This window comes from Agelaius tricolor, unplaced genomic scaffold (genome assembly GCF_023055355.1).
Source record: "Agelaius tricolor isolate 1412-34295 unplaced genomic scaffold, bAgeTri1.0.p SCAF_11, whole genome shotgun sequence".
Classification (NCBI taxonomy): Eukaryota; Metazoa; Chordata; class Aves; order Passeriformes; family Icteridae; genus Agelaius; species Agelaius tricolor.
In genome coordinates, this window is record NW_027269271.1 from 19,865,455 (window position 1) to 19,890,433 (window position 24,979).

A 24,979-nucleotide genomic window follows, 5' to 3' on the forward strand; every position below is an offset into this window, starting at 1 on the left:
GTAATTGAAAATCCCAATTATTGAGAAGTGTCCTAACTGGTCCCTACAGCTCTTTAACAATACTTAAGTACAATATGGAAAAATTACCATGCCCACTATTTCCTCAAGCCCCAGTTATACCTACAGGTTACAGTTAATTGCTTACGTGGGCCTGAGGGTGGAAGGAACCTACAGCTATTTGAGTTTTTCTCCTGGAAAAACATTACCTGGAAACCCACTCCCTGAAAAAGGAACAAAGAAAAGCTCAGAGCTCCAAGAATAACATGTACAAAGGCTCCCGAGTTGTCAGCATTAGGAAAATCCACAAATGCCAGAGATTCATGTCCAAAAAGGAGACACAGGAGTCCTGCCCCTCTATTTGAATAAGGGAGAGCCCAGCGGGGCACACCTGCAGGGTTCCTCTCTGGAGCTTTCACAGGGAGTTCTTGTCCTGAACTCCTGGCCCATGGTGCCCTCTTCCTTTCCCCATTGCTGAGGTACTGGGAAGGTGCAGCCTTCCCAAATCACCTACCCCATATTCCCTATTGAACCTGTCCTTTTACCCCAAGGTTCAGAGGTTCAGGCTTGTGCAGACTCTTTTCCAGGAGCCAGCCTGCCTGGGCTCTGCAGCAAACCTGCTGCCCCAAGTCAGCAGAGATATTCAGACCCTTTCCAAAGACCTACACACCCACACCTGCACCCATCCAATGGTTTGTAAAGACATCAGCTTTCCTCTCAGCAGCATGGAGTTTTTCTGCTTACCACGTGAAAGCAAAACAATAGAGCCTGTTGTGCTCCTTGTGTTTCTTTACAGTACAAAACAGAATCCTCCTGGCCATTCCTCGTGAGAAAGCCTGTGACACTTCCAGAATTCCTCCAATAGGGATCTGCATTGCAAGGACAGGTTACAGGGCAGCTTTTCTTAAACCCTCATTTTATGTGGCACAGAGAAAAGCTTTGCTGTAGGCAAGAAGTGAGGAATCTAGGTCACACCTTGCAATGAAAAACGTAGACATTTAAGAGATAGAAAGGTTTTGATGTGTTCCATACTATTTTAAACCATGCCATTCTGTATGGACTCCTGTGAAAAAGATTTTCAACTTGCTCACAAGCAGGATTTAAAAAAGCAATTACTTTATATTGATCTTCCACTATTCTCTCAAAACTTCTTGGACTCTTGTCTGGGGATTGGGGGGATTATATTCATGGTAGTGTTTTGGGAGAGTTTTTCTTGGGTTTTGTGTGGGGCTTTTTTCAGCTCAGCATTGTCCTCGAATAAGGACAGAAGATAAAATTTTAAGAACAAGAAAGGTCAAGCCACTTGACCCATTCACAGAGAGTGGAACAGAGGATGCCTCTCCTTGGTCCAGAGTTTCATTTTTATAAATGTAGACTTGCCATGGCATTAAAATAAATACACAACTATACAGTGTTACTGAACTGGAACAGAGAATATTTTTTGTGGACAAGGTAGCTTCAAAATACATATAGATGGCTCTGTTAACTACAACCCTTCTTCATTATTTCAAAGACACTCCTATCATTCTTGTTTCTGAACTCTATTTTTCATGAACAAAACTCTTCTACCAGAGATGTGATCTAGTACCAGTGGGTATAGTAATAAAAAATGGCTTCACAGCAAATTTTAGTTTTCCTTATATGCCCAATAATGTCTAAGTTGCTATCTGGAAAGCCTAAGCTTTTGGAATATCTAGAAAAAGATCAGAAAGTCCAATTTTAAGGCTTAATATATTTTCTAGACAGTGGGAGGCTATAAACCACTGCTCACAAGCAACAGATATTGACGTTTATCTCTTTATTTAATATGCCCAGCATTGAAGCATTTATGTCCATTAGTTGCCACAATTTCATCTTCCTAACTAAAATGTGACTTGAAATAACAGCTTGAAGGTTACAGACACATGTTGCAAGTTTTCAACAGAATAGTAACTTTAAAAAAATTCTCTAATACTTAAATGTAATATATGGCCTTTGCAGTGCTCCACTATTTACTGAAAGATCTTCTTAATGCAGACAGACATGAAGACAGTTTAACATCAGTATTATCAAAAATATTAACATTTTTAAAAAACCTAAGAATCAGCAATATCAAAGTTACTTAAAGAATGCCCTTCTTTGTTTACAACATGCTGGCTGGCTGATTCTCATGATAAAATAACATACTATTCTCTAAACAATTTGGTACTGGGGGGGTTCATTGAGAAAAATGAATGCAAGCAGATCATGCCACATTTACAACAACAACCTGAATAAGAGTAGAATGCAGGACTTCCCACATGCCAGCCTAATGGTCAGGTAAGGGTAACACGGGTTACTTATGTGGCAACAAAGTTCCTGCCTCCAAGGGCCACATTTGGGGCTTTATTGCACATCAACCTCTTTAAATACAACAGGAGCTAGAGAATATCTAGAAATGTTATCCAGGTGAGTGTCAGATTTAATCACATGGAATGCTATTGTACTGTTTTCCACATTCTAAGTTTGCAAACAATTATCTTTTACTGAAAGAGAAGCTTCTCTTCAGGTAATGGTAGACTTCCCTGGACTGCACAGAGAAACTATGCTGAGTATCTTCCCAAGTAGCTGGGGAAAAAGTAATTGCAGTGGTATGAAGAGGCTAAGGAGGGATAGTTTTTCAGTGTCCATCTCAAGAACAGAAATAGGATGCACCAAGTGAATTGAGAGGTGTTTGCTGTGCATGTGGCAGTCCTTGGCACAGGACACAATAAAACTCCATGGGCTCATGAGCAGATTGTGCAAGTTCACAAAGCTCATTAAGGGTTATGGAATAAACAGAAACCACTGCAGACTCAGGAGGTTTGCCCTCCAGGATTGCTGAGAGCTGGAAGAGAGCAGGGGAAAAACTGTCTGATGCTTGCTTTGGTCTTTTATTTCTGCCAAGTAGGCCTTTGGTCTCACCTTTCACAGCCAGGCTTATATGTGCATTAGCATAATCTCCCTCATCATTATTACAATGATATTCTAAAGTCCTCAGGATGATTGGAGCATCAAACTCCATAAGCACAGGACTAGAGCTGCTTCTGACATGAAAGGCATCGATGCCTTGCTGGTAGCCCTAAAGCCCCTGCACAGAAATGGAACCAGGAGGGCTCAGATCTCCACATCTCACTGCTCAGAACACCCCACACAACAGCTCTAAAAAGCTCAGTCATATCTACGAGTACCTGTTTAAACTATCTCCTTCAAAAATAAACACCACTTCAGGTAAGATACTTGAAAAGCAACTCAGAGGCCTTGGGAGCCTTACAAATAACACACAGGCTCCTATGATCTAAATTCTCACTGATAGCAGAGAAATAGCAATCAGGCACCAAGGATATTTCTTATTGTCTGCCTAAATGCCTAAACTGCTTTTCAAAAATGAAACTGAGCCTCAGCAATCCTGCAATTTTTTTTTTAAACCCCAAGCATGACAGGCTTTTGTATTGTTACCCTTTGGACCAACATGATGCCATCTTCCTTACTTTATGCCCAGCCTTATCAGTCCTGGCAGGGCCCTGGCTTCACAGCTTGAAAATCTGTGCAGAGAAAAACATCTGGCAGCAATCTGAATGTGGCTCCTGTTCAGCTGCCTGATTAACAGTGCACACTGGACATGGATACCCACTATCTCTGACACCTCCTCATGCCTCTCACTAGGCTCCCTGGGGAAGGACAGTAACAAACCACAAAAAAAACCCCTCAAATTCATACAGTAGTCTCTGCAACTGATTGGTATTTTCAGTTAATATTCCTAATTTCTAAGATCCAGGGCCTGGATTTCAGTTCTTCTAACAGCAGTAGATGTATGACTGGCAGCAGTAGGTTCACAAAGAAGGGAAAAAACCCAAACCTGTTCCTCCCCCTGCCCTCCCCACAACTCCTCCCATCCACACTCTGGTATCAAGACTGTAAAAACGCCCAACAGATTAGCTGGAGAGGAAAAAAAGCTGAACAAGAAAACCCAGAGACTGCAGTTGCTATGAAATATGTCCTACATAATACAAAATTATTGACACCTCTCCCAGCCATCTTCTGGGACATTCTGTGGCAGATGGGAAGCTCCTGTTGCACAGGCACACATCCACCAGAGACTGGAGAGACTGGGACAACACAGATTTTACCACTGTGCTGTGTGCACCTTTCACACATTCTGTGTGGTCTCTGCCATCAGGAACCCAAGAGCCTTTTCTCCAGTTCATCATCTTAATTCCCATATTTTATAAAAGCAGGATTCTGTTTGTGGTAGAAACATGGAGAGCAATAAAGTAGCCAAATGCAAGGAAAAGAGCAGGGTGGCTGAAAAGTCAAATAGAGTGAGAACAGCTGCCAGACAGATAAATCTGTATCAAATAAGATTCTTCTTCTCATTGCAGCATCTGTCAAACACCACACCATCTTAAAAAGGGGAGCAAGCAAGGCAGGAGCATAAAACAAGGATTTGAGGCTTCTCAGATGGGTTAATAGAATATTCATAGAAAAAATGAATAAAAGGCACAAGGTGAAATCTAACCCAAATAATGTCAATGGCTTGAGAAGAACTGCACACAGTTGTGTTGACACTGCTGAGAAGATGACAAATCTCCTAATGTATCAGGCACAAATATTTTCTCATGCAATCAGACATGCAAGACTTCTTATCCCACTGAGCTTCCTTTTCTGCTAGCAAGAGGATTAAGGTCCAATCTAGTCAATGAGCTTCTTCCCATTGACTTTTATGAGCTCTGGGCTTATGTGTCATGGCCAACACATGTGCAGCATTTGTTTTGTCACCATCCAAAGCGAAAATTATTTCAGGCTTTGGATATCCATTTGCTGAATCAGAAAGAAAGCAATTTTGCTAACAGCAGTAGAAAATAGCTGGGAGGAGAGAAGACAAAATTAATTCTGGACCTTAAAAAGCCAAATTACTGAGCTATTCAGCCAGTAATTGACACACTAAAATATAATAAGGAGTCCTAAAGACCAAATTCACCGACATCACCTGAACAGCCTTTACGTTCCAACAGGAGGGGAAGGGGGAAGGGAGTCAGGACAGAACAAGCCAGACTTGCACATGTACAACCAGACCCAGTAGCAAACTCTCTGTCAGGCTGGACATTTTGCTTTAGCACAAAATGTCAGAGTGCCACATGCATTGTTTTCCTAGACAATGGCTCCTATCAAGTAGGTTTTAGTGTCATCTTTTCCACATGCAGTGTACAATTCATTGCTGCTGCCTGAGAAAACAGTACTAATGCATACAGGTGAGTCCCCACAACTGCTTTTACCAGTACGTGTGAACTACAGAAAGCACCACACTACATCTTCAATGACTTCTAAGGAACTGGAGAGGAAAAAAAAGAAAAAAAAAAACTTTTTTTTTTGATGGTCTGAGTATCTTACAAACACTCTTCAAACAATTACAAAGTGTCAGCAACATCAAGCCCTACCAGCAATGCATTCATTTTAAGAGGCAGAACATAGCTTACTAAACTGCTTTACGTATGTTCAATAAATCATTTATAATGAAGTGTGAAACCCCTAGGAAAAAAATAAATACAATAAATTAGGTTCATTTGGTAAATGCAGCTATTGGCTAAGTACTTAATAAAGCAATCATAACAGAGCATATGAAGCATTTGTTTATAGCATCACATGCTTACTAAACTATTCACCACTGAAACAGGCAACCTTTAATAAAAACTCACTAAATTTAATTCTGAATATTATTGACCTGCTCGAGTTGTTAAACACATCATTCATAACATATTTAATGAAACATTTATTCCAAGTTATGCAGCCCTCAAAACAAACAGATTTTCACAGCAGTTGAAATAGCACCAATCTTCTCTGCAGTAACTACTTCATAGCTCATGATGAATGTATTAACAATTTATAGGTTATCCTGACTTCAGACAGAAGACAGCAGAGAAGACATTCCTTTGGGTACCCAACATAACTGAACAGCAGGGTAGAGAAACACCACATGAACACCATGTCCTGGGAGACTTCCAGAGTGAAATCCCTGCTTTCTCTGGTCCTGGAAGGATCCTTTAAAACAGGGGGCTGTTTCTTTTTGTCTTTGAACTCCTGCAACTACCTCAAGACTTGCTAGTTTCACTTGCCAGATTTTCAAAGTTTACCTTCTGTTTCTACAGTGTATTTATGCCTCAGAAGTGGGCAGTTTTTCGACTCAGTTTGAGAAAGCAAGCTGGTGTAGTACCTATGGTATGACACAGTTAAAGGGTCAAGATCCCAGCACTTTCAAGCCACTTAAAAAGTTAACTAGAAAAAAAAAATTCTCCATCAAGTAAGGTGGTATTAAACACCTTTTCTTTTTGTTGTTGTTGAATGGTGATTTGCATGTAATAATTTGATTCTTCGTTATTCAAACATCAGTCATCCTCCAAATAAAAGATGCAGGTGCAATCACTGCTACAATTCCTGGCAAATGACCACTATCCACCTTGACCTTGTGACACAGCTTTGTCACTGCACCTGATTTCAATTAAGCTGTGGTTTTTTTTCTTGGAAATGCTGTGCAGAGCATTAGCTGTTACCTTGAAGCTTCAATAAAAGCAGAAGCTCTGCAGAATTCAATTCTGTTCATTCTTACTCCAGTGAACCCTTCCTGTTGCTAATGAAGTTGTGTCTATTTACCCAGAATCCAGTTATTGGTAGCAAATAAAACATGCAAAACAATAATATTAATTTTTAAAGAGCTCCATGCTGCATCTTTTATACCACAGAAATGAGTTCTGACTTAGAGAAGCATGCAAGCCTGTTGTCAACACCTCTGTGGGGTGACTCAGTACTGCTCAAAATACTTGCTGTATTTATTTCTGTCCCAACACTATTCCCTCCCTATTCTTTTCCCATTTCAATTTTTTTTTCCCAACCTGTCCTTTGGAGCACACAGTTGGCTTCAAAAGCGACAAAATAACATTAAATGCCTTCAAATTCCTGAATGGCTAAAAAAAATGCTTAACACACTTAAGGCAGACCCAATTCCCTATGTGAGGGCAACCAGCAGTCTCATTACTGAAACTGAAGAATTCTGCATGTATCTGCACTGGAAAAGACAATCCTGATAAAGCAAGAATTGGGAACAAATCAGAGCACAAATTTTTAATCTTTTTTTTTTTTAACTTACTATACTGCTCTGTTATGATACTCATTTAAAAAGCAGAGCTTAAGAAAGAAGTGAGATCCTTTCTTCTGGGCAGTATAGGTCAAGCCTCATGGAAAGCAAGCTAATTAATCCCATCTGAGTACAGTCAGAGCTGACCTTGCACAAGTTTCCTAGAAACATGCAAAAGCCTAGACAAGAAGAATTCAAACTAAGAGACTAAAACTTCAAATTCTTGTAGCTGATCAGAAATTTCTGTTGTTAAACCATTTGCAGTGAAAAAATACCTTGTACCATTAGAAAATAAAAACGTAAATAAATTATCTGCAGTCTCCTATTTTCCTAGATTCTAAATTTAAGTAGAAGGCTCAGAAAAGAGCAGATTATTCAGAACACCTTTTTGAGATACTGTCCTTGACAGTTAAGTTAGACTTGCACAAAGAATTGTGACCATCATGTTAGAATGAATTAATTTTTCAGACACCAGGTAATTGACCTTTCATTCTACAACTTTACCAGTAAGCACTTAAACAGACAGTTGATTTTAAACTGTGGTGAACAAATAGCAAATTAAAAAAGAGAAGAAAGAAAAAAGAAAAAAAAAAAGTTAACAATATATTTGCATCATAATCCTCAAGAAAAACTTAATATGAGAACAAAGTAAAGCATTTCTCTAACTTCTCTGAAACCTTCAAGGCTTTGTTTGGGCACATCTAGCAGTCATAATCCATGAACAATATTGTACATTCTACCATTCCAGGAAATATAATGTTGTGAAATTCAAATAACAGTTTTGTCATATACAGTTTGGCTTAAGCAGAACTCAAAGTTTCCTGTGCCTGCACTACAACCCTTGAGAAACAAGGAAAGGTGTGGATTTCAGCAGAAACAGACAGCTGGAATAAATCACTCCTGTTTATCATACTCACATCTATTAAAGGCATATGTATCAAGGATTCCCTCACTTATCCCTAATACTAAAAAAACCTCTACAGAATTTTCATACCAGTAAAAAGCTATAAACCTCACTGCAGGAAGTCTCTTTTGTACTACACCAAGCTTAACCTTCTTGGTGAAAAAGTTAATAACCCTGAATATAGGTTTTAAATAGGGTCCTTTAGAAAAATGGGGCAGGATGAGAGAGTGAATTGCAGAAAGAAAAGCTGAAAAGGACTGAGTTTGCACTCACTCCTTCACAAACCATCAAATTACTAGAGGCTCATCAGTTTAGTTAGATTTTCCTGTCTCGTTGAACATAGGCAGAAAAAGAAGAGTTACACTCCACCACTTCAGAAAATTCTCAACTGAGTGCATTATGCATGAACAAATTAAATTTAGGCTCTAGGACAAAAAACCCTGTCACATTAAAATTTTCTGCCAAATACAACCCTTCAAGCATTCTCAAGAGTAATGCAAATTGTAATTCCTTTCAGGAGAAGCTTGCACTTAATTGTGGAGACCTTGAAAAAGGATCTAGGATGCCACACTCATGATAGCCAGACAGCAATTTATTCATGTCCTAAGCCAACTGGTAAAAGGGTTCTCTACTAATAACTGAGGGGCCACTGCTTCCATTTCTTTATCTGCCCCTCTATGCGTAAATTAAACTTCCAGTGTTTTTACCTTCTGGATCCTCAGCAATATTAATGAAAGAACCAAAAAGTCTTGGCCTGCCCACAGGTGAGGGTGATTCTGTTAACACAGTTATTAGACATGCTTCAATAAGCCCACTACATATGGTACACTACAATTAACGTTATGAATGGCAGCAGCAGCATTGAAGAAATCATAAAATTGAGGAATAATTAAGATTGGGAGACCTCTGGAGATCATCTTGCCAAACCTCCTGCCTGAAGCAGGCCTAATTTCAAAGTCACATCAGATTGCTCAGGGCCTTGTCATGTTGAGAGTATTTCTAAGGCTGTTTTTGCCAGGCCCCTGTGTCAGTAACATTCCAGTCTTGCTGTGTATTTCTCTCCTTATACTCAGTTGGACCTTTCCTTGTTGCGGCTCATGACGCTTCCCACTATGCTCCTATGAGAAAAACCTGATTTATCTCTTCTAACCCTGCTGGAGGTAGCACTCTGCCAAAAGCTACTCCCCAGGTCTTTGCTTTTCCAGGCTAGGCAAACCCAGTTGCCTCAGACTCACAAGATTTTTCTTTTCTAACAACTAGGACATTAGTGGGTGGCTATCTGCCTCCCACCATCCTTTGCAAAGCACAAACCTCAGACTTCGGGGATTTTTCACTTTTCATTTTAGTTCCTATTAAAAGAAGGCACACACATCCCAACTTCCCATACACACAAACATGCCTGCTATTTGTTCTAGGGAATGAGAGCAGCAGACAGACTTCTATAGCAGCTGATCACAGAATCACAGAATGAATCAGGCTGGAAAAGACCTACCTATGACCTAACAGCTGCTCATCAACTAAACCACGGCCCTGAGTGCCACATCCAGTCTTTTTTTAAACACATCCAGGGACCAGTGACCCCACCATCTCCCTGGGCAGATGACTCCAGTGCCCAATCACTCTTGCAGTGAAGAATTTTTTCCTGACATCTGACCTAAACTTCCCCTGGCACAATTTAAGACTGTATCCTCTTGTTGTGTCAATTGTTGCCTGGAAGAAGAGACTGACCCCCACCTGATTACAGCCACCATTCAGGTACTTGTAGAGAGTGACAAGGTCACCCCTGAGCCTTCTTTTCTTCAGGCTGAACACCCCCAGCTCCCTCAGCCATTCCTCACAGGGTTTGTGTTCCAAGCCCCTCACCAGCTGTGTTGCCCTGCTCTGGATGCGTCGTCTCAACATCCTTCCTAAACTGAGGGGCCCAGAACTGGACCCAAACTGGATCCAACAAGTGTGCTCCATTTGTTTTGCCACACTCCAGAATTACTCTTGGCCTGTGGCAGGAAAACAACAGGGGCAAGCCCTGATCCCCACTGGGTGCCTACATTTACCAGGGAAGAAGCAAGCTCTAAAGATCCATAGTTAAAAGCCTCTCTTTTGAAGAGAGGCCTTAATTAAGCCAGCTGACAGGCTGTCATTACAAGAAATGCCTTCGGGCAGCCTCATTTATTGAGCCTTCCCAGGTGGCACCCACTGCTGGCCTTCGGAGAGGCATCGAGCCCTGCACAGCCCCACCAGGCTGGCACGGGCACAGCCCGCGGCGCTCACCCACGGCGCCTGGCGCTCATGGAACACGGCTTGGCTCCGCAGAGCAAGAGGCAAAACAAAACATTTCGATCTGTATTTTGTTAACTCACACACATAAAACAAACAGTGCTGTAACAAAAAGGAGAAGCCAACTTTTCTTTCCTCTCACGACAAAAACAGTTCTGGAGCCCCGGTGATGCTGTCTTTGGCACTATGCGTACAGTGTCATGCAATCCCACCTGTGCCATGAATTACCAACAGTCTAAGCTACAAATTAACACCAAGAAAACATTCAAAGTGCAGTCCCTCTCACAGCTCTGCAGTAAATATTACTGCAGTTGCCTACACTTGTTTAGTGCTTCAATAGCAACAATAACATTGAAACAGGAAAAAAAAACCGCCCAGACTACAATTCTGTTATTTCTTCCTAATGGCTGACATCTTCCAGTCTGTCTATGGCTTATCTCATTTTCCCACTTCAGTGCTGGAAAACCCTATCTTTCCATCCATATGCAGCCACTGCTTTTGCCTCAGTTCCAACCACCACACTCAGCCCATCAGCCAAATTCAAGGATTTAAGGATGATTGTCTTTCACAGCTCTCACTCCTCTATTTTTCCCACATTGTGGGTCTGGGGAGAAAAGGATCTACTCCTAGCTACTTAAGAGTTTAACAGATCAGTTAGTCAGTTGAGATATCTGACATCCTATTTTATTTAGGATCATCGTGCAGGTGGAAAGAAATTACCAATTCTAAAGCTTCAAAGCGTAAGAAACCAAAATTTCAGATTTATCTTTAAGGTTCTCTTGTTTGCATCAGTTCTGCAAAGAAATAAAATATGCTGTCAAAACAAACTTTATCTTACCTCTTTTTCATATAAATTTTCATATTCAGTCTCCTGTGCAATATTAGCCCATATGTTTTCCTGTGTATTGTACAAATAAGCACAATTTAAGCTTCTAATGTACAACCAACTGTGAAATCCATTAGAAAATTACAGTACAAAGATAGAAGAAAATTTATAACTTCTCAGGTAACATTTCTAAATACCATGTAATTTTACGTCCAAACCATTAAAGTAGTTTTTCCTGTAATTTCCAAGCAAGGGCTTGTCACAGCTGATGATTAAGTTGCCATTCAGAGAATACCTTCAGGGATAGCCCAGGCTAATTCCCAGTCCTATTGCAGTTGTTTGATAAGATGCACACAGCATTTCTAATATTTCTTTTCTGACTGGCAGAGTGTAATAAATTAGGAAAAAAGAAGTGACATTCCTTATCAAAACCTAACCCAACTATTTTTAGACCTGATTCCCAGACTCAGTTTTCAGAAGATACTTTCATATAACTTCATTTGAATAACAGTAATACTTATCTATTTGCAGGCTGGCAATTCAAAGCATGCATTGGCCTTAATCTGCTTTGATTTAATCCTTTGCATCTGCTATTATAGTTCAAAGAAATTTCTTCAATTAGGTTTAATTACTTCCTTCCACTGCTTTGGATACAGCCCTTATTATATTTCATTACCTTTCCTCATAGACTGCATGGAAAATAGATGCCGAATAGAAGTACAAAACCAACAAATTTATTAAGCAAGTATATTACATATATATAACAATACTGTACATATATCACACTAATCAAGTTATTATCATAGTCTGCAATCATATAAATGGAATATTAGGAAGGAACTTTTCATAGAAGATCAGCAAAACCTGATTCATTCTCTGAAGTTTTAACACCTTTCTTACTGAATTTATAAGTACTTTTAAATTCCTGAAAGGAAACATGCCTATTAAAGCACAAAAATAATTTATGCTTTTTTACTCCAGGGCATATTAAAGAACATTATCTAGACAGTGAGTTGGTTACCAATGACAATCCTCTGCCTGTCTAGTAGTTACAGAAGTATGCGAAACAGCTTCAGTCTTTCCAGTTGCCTGGAATACCATACCCATGATTCAACACAGATCCCATAATCTCACTTTTTTCCCAACTACAGATGGTAGGGAAGATGAAGTAAAGCAATGCTAGTTCTATGTAAGTAAAGCTTTGTTCCCCATTTTGTCTGGATGAAAGGTCACAAGTGTTGATTTGAAAAGCAAAGCATAATTCCTTTACATAAAATGAATAATCACTATTTTGAACCAAAACAATCCTATGTCAACTAAAGGGAAACATTAGATCAATGTTACCATAACATATCTGGTCCAAGCAGTGAGATAACCTTTAAAGGTACCTTCCAACCCAAACTTTCTATGATCCTATGAAAACAGCAAATTAGTAATAAAATACTGATAAACAATAAAACTAACAATTCATAAACTGCACAGCTCTTTACAGAACACTTTACTGATTGAAGAAACATATGACTACTAATCACACATTTCAGGCTGCTAGAGTCATAGACCTTGGAGAGTGAAAAATTTCAAAACTCAATTTCATCTAGCACAAGAAAATGTATGTTTCCTCCCAGTAAATATTTTTTAAATCAATTGAACGTTCAGGGTTTTGTTTTATTTTAGTTCCACACAGACTACCCTTGTGAAATACAAAGCTGTGTTTCGTGTCAGGTACAAACAGGCGGCGTGTGTATTTGTGAGTGTGAAATACGCGGACACCAACAATGGGAGAGCTGTGAATTCTAATAATAACTGAGGAAAATAAAGCATGGAAAAAGGCCTTTGAACCTATCTTTTGTTTGCAATTAACCCTGGTTGATTTAAGAGCATTAGAATTAAAGCGTTAAAGATAGTGCTTTTTGCTTGCAGTTAATCCATAAAGAGCTCTGCAATAATAACCTTTTGAAGTATAATTTTAGAATATTACTTATATCCTTGAAACTATAGCTTTAGAATATATATAAAGGAGATATGCTTATCTCACGCCTTATTGAAGCAGAGAAAAACAGCTTGAGAAAGGAAGATAAACATCACCTCAAAGATTTATAGTTTCGACCAAAGGGAAGCTGGACATCACTGTTATTATATTTATAGTCTCTGCAATTAAAAGGTGGACCCACATCTGGGGATCGGGACTCCACCAGATGGGATTCGTCTTTCTTCTTTCAGAAACTGGACCATCACCATCTGAGATGCTCCTTTTGAGAAACATCTTGAGAAAAAAACTAAAATCACAATAGTCTATAGAATTGTGATGTAATAATTTAGAATAAAAATTGCTGATGAGTAAAAATTAGAAATAGAAACTGCTGAAAAAGCTGATGAGTACCCCTATAAATACCTGTAACCCTCAATTATCGGTGTGCAGTTGGAGGGAAAACTTCCCCCTCTGTACCCAGCGCTGTATTGCTCATACTTTACCATATTAAATAATAAATTGATTGCTGCTTGAATATTGGCCTAGTCAAGCTTCTTATTCATAACACCCTCAAGTAGACTTCCCACAGTTTTATCTAACATACTGATGAGTTTTCCATTTTCCTTTCAAGAATGTTTATTTCCATAAATGGATGCCATTTTTCCCTAGCTCGTTTTAGAGCACTTTCATGCAATGCTTCACAAGACACTTTGCAAACACAAGGGATGCTTAATGGCGCCATTAGCAAAATCCTGACAAGCCATGGTACCTTGCCTTGAGGCCCAGAAGGAAATTCAGCTCTCTGGCCTCATTCATGAGGGGCTTGGGACTTCCCGTTGTGAGAAAGATGGGGCAGAAAGAATAAAAACTAAAAAGGAGCAACCTGTCAAATCCTATTTTCTTTTCACTGTCACTGATAATGTTTTCCTGCAGATTTTAAAGGTAAAAACAAGTTATCATCCATTTCCACAGTATCTGTGACCTGCATGATATCTGCCCGTTGGGGGATGTGCCTTTCACTGTACAATTCCTCACTGCAGTGGCCTCAGGCAGATTTGAAACTGAGGATCTGAAGGAAAAGGCAAAATAGAGGAGTTGTAACATCTCTCACAGTTTGCATTCAGAACAAGTGCACCAAAGTCAGCTTCTCCCCCTGGAATCAATGAATGGGGAGTGGTAATAAGGTCTCATGCACGATTTCAGTGGGGAAAAAAGCACAGTCAATCTTCTTGTTAATTCGTAAGTGCCACCAAGTGGAACATCAGTTATAGCTAATACCAAAAGCTGAATTTTCAGAAACACTCTTTTTACAAGCCTCACCAAGAGGCAAAGAATGCTAAGCAAATAAAGCTTTAACAAAATGCCAGCTGAGTTTCATCTCATGCATCTCAAAAGCACAAGCACCCTGTGAGATAGCAAAGAAACTAACATAAGGCCTTTCCAGCAAGTGGCCAAACTTGGAGTATCGATGGCATTTGGTAAAACAACAAGGGAAACAAAATGTCTTCAGAATCCAGCACAACATGAGATCACCAGCAACTCTGGTATTTTTTGTCAGACAAGCTTCACTCTGTCAATAAAGACCACCTACAGTGCAGTCACTGTTGTCTCTTGCTCTTGTAAGATCCAACAAGGGAAAATTTTGTCTAGTCTTGTTTGGCCACAGTACGAAACATACTGAAGTAGAGTGGACTTTGAATAGCTCCTCCAAGCTCTCTGACTGACACAAGAATGGGTAATCATTCTCTTCATTAAAAAAATTTGGCTGGGAGACACAGCGATGGAAATAAAATCTATGATCTGCAGAAACAGGAAGCATAAAAGAACACCAAACATTTTTAAGAATATATACATATATTCACACTCATTTGCTGAGTAAGAGACCATATCTGAAGAAATAAAGGGCCTAAAAAGCACAGATTCAACAGACACAGTCACTAACTGTCTATAAGGCTGCTTGAGTACAATTACTGTCTAAAACTGCAGCATTAGTGCTATTGGAACACATTACTGCTTCCTAAATAAATTAGGCTTACATTCAGTCAAGTGTGAAAGTTAAGAACAGAAATACTTTGTGGCACCTGCAGTTTGTGCAGGGCTGAAGGTGAGGAGGTGGTGGCACCTACAGACATGAGAGATGGTCCAGGGGCATTGTCCAAAGATAGCAAAGCTGGACAGCATGGAACCAGCTCACCTGGGAAAGGTTATACAGGTGCTACGAGCCCAGGACAAACAATGATCTCCATCAGGATCACATGAAATAGGAAACACTCCCTTTTTTCCATTCTAGGCACACTAAAACTATATTCCAGCACTCAGCAGGTACCAATTTATCAAACTGTACCTTGCCTCCTGTGTAACTCAGGGCAGCAGGGTCTCCACAAAATAAAGCTGAATTTCTGCTACAGAATTTCCCATTTAAACAGTGGCTAGATCCAGTCTGGGCTTATTTACTACACACTGGCAAGCAGTTTCTACCAACAGTATGAGCTCCTACTCCTGCAGGAGTATTTTGGTAGTAGGAACCTCAAAGATTTCCTGATCCCTTCTAGGCTACACTCTCATACTTGCACCACCTTCTCAGCCGGGCCAAATGCAATGATCAAGAAACTAATTCATCTTAAAAATAACACTCATATGTAGGGTTCCCAAGAGGAAGAAGCATGGTTAGAGTGGGGAAAGCTTCAATGGCATTTCCAGGTCCTCAGTTCTCTGTTTTCACCTTAAGTGACCTGGTAAAACCACTAAGATACTTTTAATTGGTTTAATGAAATATGAGTGGGCAAGTGGCAGCAAACACAAAGTAAAAACACAGTATAAACTCCATTTCATAACAAGAGCTGGGAACTGCAGAGACAGACTTCCAGGTCCCTGTAACGGGTACAGAGAACTTAAACCTGGCTGAGAGAATGTGCACAATAAAGCGAGGATGTTGTTCAAGAGGTGTCCCCAAAAGGTGCCATTTCTTCTCTCTGGTTTGGGTATTCTTTTCTCTTCCAACCACTGCCCTCAACAAAAACATTTAGTAGGGTAAAACTAATTTTTCTGTAAAAATATTTTTATACCCCATGGAAGAAAATGGAAAAAAAAGACAGAAAAGGAAAAGAGACACACACAGAGACAGCTGTCTGAAATTGTCTCTGTAATCATATGGAAAAAAGTTACAAAAGCTTTTCTTTTGGCAAAACTTGCATTTCCCAGTTACTAAAGATGTGTCTTCCACTAGTTTTTTCCCCACATTACACATTCCACAGCTCCCAAGGATCCCACAGAATGAGTCAGTCTCATTCTCATTCCATTTTTTAAATGTTGGGTTTTTTTGTTTCCACATAAGAAGCAGTAACAAAAAGTTCTCTTCTGTTAATAGCTGCTTTTAACCTGACTAGCTTGTTAGAGTTGAATATAAACACAGGAAAACTATAACAGATCAGCTGACATAAAGTAACTTGTAAATAACTTATCCACATGGCTCAAAGGACTGAGGTAGAAAAGTTTAGTAAAACTATAAAGAATTTAAATATTCACATAAGTCCCATTGCAGACACACATAACCTGGAATTAAAATATTTAGTCCTCTAACAAATCAAACCAAACAGAATTTTATAGGAACTTTATTCTGGTGTAATTGCACCCCACAGCAGAACACAACACATCAAAACACAAAAGCCTTCAATTCTCTTTGAATTAATCTAATTAATTGAAGATCAAGAAGGGACATATAACCAAGAACCAAGATAAAGTGATTTCCACTAATGGAGAAGGGCCAGATCACAGTAACTTTGAGTACATACAAAAACTTCAAGCGCATAATTTTAAAATCCAATGTAAAATAATGTACTGATAATTATTGAAAGTACACCAAGAAGCACTCTAAGGGCCTCAACAGCTTAGCAATAATACTACTGTGTATATTAAAGGGTTAGTAATAGATACACATTGTTATTTCTTCAATGTAATAGCAGCCCATCATTCCAAAAATAATTATGTTCAAATCTGGCTGAACAATAGATTTGGAGGAAACTAAAAGTTGATGGCTAACAAAAGGTTGCGAAACTTAAAAGAAAAAAATTAATCGGTATTTGGCTTCTGGCTTTTCCTATTTAGAATTAAATCACCAAACCTCATGGAACCAAGTCTCATGTTGTTACATGCTCAGGGGGACATTCTCTTTGCCAAAGCCTTGGCAAACTTCTTCTAGTATTGAGATTATATACAATTTTAAGGACAAGAATTTAAGAAAGAGACATAAGCTACCCAATCCTACCCCAGACAAACACTGCAAGGAACACAACCTTAGAAGAGACAGGAACTATAAATAATTCATTCACGTATCTTCTGTCCAAATTGCTGTTCCCATGAAATAAACATGGTTTTTCTGATTACTTCCAACCACTCCACACCTGCCATCCTACCTGCCTAGGCCAGCATTCCTCTGCCTGTTGTTAATGCAAATTGCTGAAAACATATCTTTGGTAAGAAGCTACTGCTTCATTTAATTGTTAGCAAGTGTAGCGCTCCCGTGTTAATTTTAAATGTCACACATGCTATGCAGGTAAACAAGAACTGCTTAACAGGACTGCCTTTACATCACATGAACCATTGCTCCTGAACAGCATCACTTACAAGATCTCATCTCCTAAACCATTCCAGTTCAGTTCCTGCCTCACCTTTGTTCTTCTCATTAGTAAATATTAAAAAGAATATCCAGCAGGGTATTTCACCCACTTTCAAATATATAAATAAAAAATTGTCATGTTCTTCACGCGCTTCTTCTAAAATAAGCAGAACCAAAATAACTGTCATTATTTTAAACACAAATCCCATTTATACAAATTTTGTACTCATAATTTTAGCTAGTTGACTGACTTAGACAAAAATTACACTTGTACACTTGTACAGCTCCCAGAAAGCATATGACTGCACCAGCACAAGGATATCTTACTCAATGTAACTTGGGACACTGCTATCAAAAGCAGGTATGCAACCATGTAAAGGCAATATTTGCATAAACACAGGATCTTCCTGAAGGGGCAGGGGGGAGTACAGAGAACAGTCAGCTCAATACTTAACATTACTTGAGATCACTCAAAGCAATTCTCACCTCATCCAGCCATAATTTATTCTGTCCACAGATTGAGGAACACAACACACATTACAGTCACACGTTGCACTTTCATACTTCTCATTCACACAAACCAGTGCAGCTACTGGAAAAGCAGTGGCCATTCTTTCTCAGCAGTCCACAGGTTATTTACAAGAACCACCACAAAAAAATGCAGCAGATGCAGCTTTTCCTCCAAAGCAACAGCAAATTCATTCTATCTGAGTATTTGATGCTGACAACAGCAAAGCAACTGCTCCCTCAGCTTTTAGATGACAGGCCCAAGGCAGAGTTTTGCCTTATTTATTAAGAATATATCCAATAAATGGAGCTGCCTTTCCCCACTTTGTTTACAGATCTCCACAAAAGATCAATTTCTCCTAGCTCCTGGTCAGAGGTCTCAGAGAAGTCTCCATCACTAGGCAAGATAAAACACACCTCCACCTCTCACTGTTATGTATGTGCACACTTCCAACTCTCTGTGCTATAAATCCAAATATGGATGGAGATCAGCTGATAGGCAGAAGAAAGTATTGGGAAATTGTCACGGATAACAACCACAAAATAAATTATCTGTTTAATATCTGAAAGTAAAATTTAAAATTCAAAATAAATTTAGAATCACTAATTTTTCTTGCACAAAATAGCTCTTCATATTATGGTAAAAGCTGCTTTGAGGAGCAGATTGGTCCAAAAATTATATTTATCCATTAGCCACCAGGAAGACAGAGAAATTCGCTTTCTATTTAATGTGCAATGAAATAGTAATGTGTAATGTGTTTTCCTAGAAAACACACAGAAAACTTTTTTCCTCTTTAAGCCACAGACACAGAAAAAAATCCTCTTAAAAAAAAGTCAATCTGCTACATAGATACTGCATTCCTGGGAAAAGATGAGAAAACAAATCCTGGAAAGATCACCATGTCCAGTATTAGACTTCTGGAAGGCACATAAGATACTGCTGGAATGAAACATGGCAAAGGAACAGACAAAATGCTAAAAGCTCTGCCTTTTTAAATTAACCACAAAGATGTTGTGATAGTTGTGATTAAAACCTAAAATATGGGGTCTTTTAGCTGCATTTCACACTCCCTTAAATTAATCATGAATGCTTGGCAAGAAAACAAGACACGCTTTTCTTTTGGGTACTGTGTCACTAGAAATCGGCAATAGCACATCTGTCCTGTATCTCAAGGAATTTCAATATGTTATGTCAAAGTATAGCAATTTGTCTACGTTCTATGATGGTTTATGTCATACTCTGGCTTGCCAAGTTATCTGGCATTCAGGACTTCAAAATGGAAATTGAAAAAAATTAACAAGATATAAACCACCAAAGCTCACACACAAGTTTACAAATGGCTGAATTTTGAGACAATTCCCTTTAATATGTGATTCCATACCCCTGATAATCACAGAATCAACTGGGCTATTTGGCCAAATCAATTTGGGCAGGGACACCTCTCCTTAAACCAGGCTGCTCAAACAGCACACAAAGACAGTGTGCCCCTGGTTGGGGGGAACAAAACATCTGGGTGACACAGGCTTCATTGTTTGAAGATGAAATGCAAGACAAAAACCTTTCTCCATTATTGCTTTATCAAATAACTACTTGAATGTATAAGACACATCATAACTTCATGCTGGTTTTGTGGTTTTAGTTTTCATACCTCCAAGTCAGAGACAAATCTCCAGTTTTAAACCAACTGAAGTGTGCTGAAAACTGGAGGTTTTCTTGGTTCAGCTACATGGGCATCAAAAGCAAATTCACTCAATCAAAGCAAGTCCCCCTGGACGACTAGACTGACTAGATGCTGTCCCTTTCTGGGAGGGAGCTAATATATTAGTCCTTAAAGTATGATTAGTTTAAGGTCATTGCAAGTGAGAGTAAAAAGTGGTTCTATACTTCTGAGAATTTAATTTTCCTTAAATTTTCATGAAGTGAACATAACAAAAAGCACATACAAAATTCCATACACTGCACTCCATAAAATCTCACATGGTAATTAAGCACCACTGGACCATGATAGAGCAAATCCTAGCCCTGCACATTGGCATTCATTAATACAGCTCCATTTACTTGGGAGCAATTTAGAGGTAAACAATGTAGAACCACTAAAAAAGAAGTATTTTGTTTAGAAACAGAGTAATTGTAAGAAATTTATTTAAAATAGATATATCCAATGAAGAAGGAGTTAGAAAGAATTAAAAATGAAGTTTTGTCAGTTTTGTTGGGTGGGGTGAAAAAGGATGGGAACATTAACCCATAACAAATAAGGATGGAGTGATCCACAAGAAAACTGGTTATTGCCTCAGAAATCCTGATTCTTCTCTGTAACTCTTTGTTGCATCCACCTACTACTTTCCAGCTCATTTATGCACATCTCATTAGGTCCACCTTTGCATATTTACACCTTCCCTCTCTTAGAGGTACAACCATATTATCCTAGGAACTATTCCAGTTCCAAGAGCAGTGCTGCAGCCCACAGAGCTGTTGATCAGGCTAAGGAGGAGCTCACAGTGCAGCAAACCTGCAGCAAATGCTGGGAATTGGCCCATCAGTGCAGCATCCTCCCATGTGCAGGGGAGGTCACCCTTGCTCCTTTTCCAGGGATCTCTCCATCTCTTGTCGGGTCAGGAGGAAGAGCACAGCATGAGAATCAAAGAGGACCCAAGTACAACTCTCAGCACAGGAGACTGGATGGATACCGTGCCTAAACATTGCTGCAGTCAATTTAACAGTCAAGGCAGAATGTGAATTATCTTGGACCTGATTCAAGCAGGATATAGAGGTCAAGTCCATGGAAATGTTTGCATCCTGCAAATCTCTAGTAGAGAATGGAGTTATGGTGAGACTCACAGCCCACTCTGCACCACAGAGCAGACTGAAACAGAGAACATGCTTTTGATGATATAGAAACTTGGGAGGAAATATCTACACTCATTGTCATGTACACAGAGGTTAAAAAAAAATCTAATTAATAACTAAATATCCAAGATTACAAGCATCCAAACACTGGGATCAGATCCTTTCAGACCTTCTGTCTCTCCCCTCTGAACAGCTATTTGCCAGGGTGAAAAATTCAATGTAATGAGATCAGCTTTGCTATTTTAGTCTCAAAAGTGCAGATGGAGCATATGCCTGTAGATAGTAATATTATCTGTATTACTGCAGTGTCTGAAGACCCCAATCAGACATAGGCCATTGAACACTAATAAAAAAACTCTGAAAGAAAATTCCTGCCAAAAACAGTTCACTATGTGCACTAAGGGAAAAATGCAACCTGCAAATTTAATTAAACCAGTGGAGATAACCATGGAGAGGAAGCATGTAAAAGAATTGTAGATGAACACACAGGTACTGTCAACTTTGGCAACATCCTGCAGAAGAGCCACAAGCCTATGCTGAAGGGTTTTGCTTGTTTGAAACCTCTAAGTTATGCTTTGCAAAATAGTTCTTTCAATTTTTAAATGAGATTTTTAAAATATGAGAGTCTATAAATTTCAGCTGGCCACCTGCTTACTTTGAGAGGACCCTCAATCAGCTGTGGTAATAAGAACATCACCTCACATTATGCAAACAATATTTAGACCACAGAGTTCTGCTGAAGGTTTGTGATCCCTGCTGATGGAAGGTCACATCCAGCCCCCAGGCATATGAAACCTCTGTCATTCACTGCACAGCAAATCCACAGCACACAAACCAGAAGGAAGTGTCTTCCCAGATTTCATGCTTAGTCCTCACTGTACAGGCCCATCACACTCAGACAGGATCTCCTGCAAAGTGCAGCATGTGCAAACTAAGATACCTGGCCTATTTGCTTTAAAATATAAGGGTCTACTCTTCACAGGGGGATATCATGGTTTCACAGAGAGTATTATCATTCATGCTGTGCTTATCATAAAATGACACATACTTTGAAGTATTATTTTTCATTTTTGCAGGAAGTGGAGTAGGAAGTAATTTATTGTGTGAAATCTGTCCTCTTCAAGAGTCACTGGCAGATATAGTGGAACTTAGGGACTTGAATATCATTAGGGACAGGAGTGACTACATAACTAGTAATCACTGCTAATCTAGTAGCTGGCAAGGTGACATGCAGCTACCATAGTAACCCGCATAAGATCAACTGTTTGCTTCCAAAAGGTGCCTACACTTCACTCAGCTACTTGGCATGTTTTTAAAGTCATGACAGAGAAAATAAAAACACATCATGCACTTCAGAACTTGCATCTTTCCCTGCTTTTCTTTAACAGAGGAGAGAATGCCTCAAAATTATAATTTCACTGGTTTTACTGAGAACGCCCCACTACTGACTAGAAGGTAAAGTTTCTGGAGCCACATAACATCAGTAACATCCCCATCATTCTTACCTGGGAAGAGTGCACAACAAACACCAGAGAGACAGCCAGCACCCTCAGGGAGAATCATGTTTGCATAGGCTGCACACAGAGATTATTTCATGCAGTAGTCAGAGTACAAGGAGATGCTCACATTTAAAGGTGACACACCTCTTCTAACACACTCATACCCATTCCAAGTAACTACAGTTAATTATTTACCACCACCCCTGATCTTTGCACTTTACAGACACCTCTCTCCAATCTCATTTATATTAAACTGTCACTCACATGGAACTCCAACATTCAGCAAGTCTCAACATCTTTGTCAGGGGGTTAAAAACCTAGGAAGAGAAGAGGGCAAGCCACAAGGCAGAGTCAGAGAGACACTCAGGGCTGAAGTGGAAAGGACACAGAGCTGTTCTGGCTTCCCATCCACTGTGCAACCACTTATTTCAAATCCATACCTACAGATTTCTGGACGTTTTTTTCCTGTTTCCACACAAGCTCAGGGCAAACCCCAAGGAAAGGGAAGGCTGTAGCGAACAGGTTTATATTTTCAGGAAGGAATGAGCCTAGTGTCATGTCAAAATATATATAATATTTTGAATTTCCTTGTTAGGGAAAAAGCTTTAGACATTACATTAAAAACTTGTAATATACAAGTAAGTATCTTGAGCTAGACATTTAAATTACTCCTGTGGGATGTTTGTCAGAGAAAATCCAGCTTGCCTTATGGCAATGCTAATCTTCTCATATCTGTTTCACTTTTTATCCTTGCACCTGCCTGTTTTAACAAGATTAAGAATTAAACTGGAAGAGTGCTGTCAGTCAAGGAATACCAATTAATCTATTGATTTAACCATCAGAATAACAACCAAATGGAGTTCCTGGCCCAGGCAAATAGAAGGTTTTTATTGCATTATAATTCAAACTCCAAGTCATGCTTGAGGCAGGCTATGTCACCAGACTGCAGAAGAAACAATTAGGAGGGCAAAAGAGACACTAGAGTTTTCTTGTAAAAGGCTTCTTACTTAACTCTTATGGCCAAAAGGAAGATTTTGCATGTGATCTTGCCACAGAATTTTTAAAAAATAAGAAATTCTGTTTTCCTGATCACTGGCAGACCCAACCAAAGTCATTTAGGGAGTGTTTAAACAGGAGTGCACATGCTCATCTTTGTGAAACCAGCCTCCATTCACAGAGCTCACATCTTCTCATCTCAAATCACAACTCTGAGCTGCATTACTGCTGACTAAAGGAGTTTGTTACCATCTAGTACTTGCTAGTACAGGGACGTTTCTGCACTTGCAGCAGACTTAGCCAGATTTATTAACATAAGCTACCACAACCTACAAGACAGACAACTCAAAAAACATCCATGTACCACAAACCCACTAGTTGAGAATGAATGGGGAAAAGAGTGCAGCAAAATAACAAGTTTTTTTCAAAGTTGAACGCCCAAAAGTAGTGCTAAGGATCAGATTCATGGAGACACCTAAATGTTCATTATCCCAAAACTGTTTTAAAGTTTTGCAATTTATCCGCTTTGCTGATACGCTGAAAGCAACTGCTATGACAGGCCATCCCAAAGTTTGAGGTAATCAGCTCCATGCTAGAAGATCAGCAAATAACAAAGAACTCACAGATCAGTTTTACTTGCTGAAAGAAACAGAGCGTAAACACACACAAAGTACGCACAGAAAGCAGCAAGGAAGTAACAAATGGATGCGAAACAGAGCAGGTTAACAAACGGACCTGGATGCGAGCCCTCGGAAGGCAGGCACAGGACAGGGACTCGCTGCCAGTGACAGCGCCCAGGGGCACAAACGCTGCCTGTTCCCGGCTGAGGGCACTTCCGCCTCCTCCCCTCCCATTCCATCCCAGCGCTGGGATGCTCCCTCCATCATCTCCATGCCATGCGGGCTCCACACAGTTTTACCTCAGTGAGGGAAGCAGGCTGGAGAAAGCATGTGATCACGCGGTAAGTTTATGCTTGTATTTGCTGGCATGAAGGGGGACAACCCGCTATCAAATAGGCTGCTTAATTAGAAAACCCGGTTAAATAGTAAGTGTAATTGTGCGGAGCATGTGGGTCTGGAGCAGATTCAGCAGGGGAGTGTGGGCTTAAGGGGCAGCTGGGACAGCTGTGGACATCTGCAGCCGTTGCTTTAAGAGCAGTAAGTAAATGCTGCATGGTTAGAAAAGGAAAATAAGTTGCCCGTTTTGTCCTTTGTGCTGGAAGTCTGCTGCCCAAATGCTATTGCTCCTGAAGGAATCCAGCGTAGACAAAGCTGAGACGAGCCAGAGCCCCTCTCCCCCCTCCCATGATTCGGTACGCACTTCTCTTCCCGCTAGCTCACAGTTCTGACAATGCAGGGGAAAAGAGAAAGAATGGCAGAGGGAAGCAGAGCACAGCTGTGCGTTGCAGAATCTCTCCA

General features: G+C 39.8%; 1 protein-coding gene across 1 annotated transcript in view; it reads right to left on the reverse strand.

Moving 5' to 3' along the window:
- The window catches only part of ST6GALNAC3 (ST6 N-acetylgalactosaminide alpha-2,6-sialyltransferase 3), a 214,804-nt gene that overhangs the window by 189,258 nt on the left and 567 nt on the right, over positions 1 to 24,979 (reverse strand). The window lies entirely within an intron of this gene.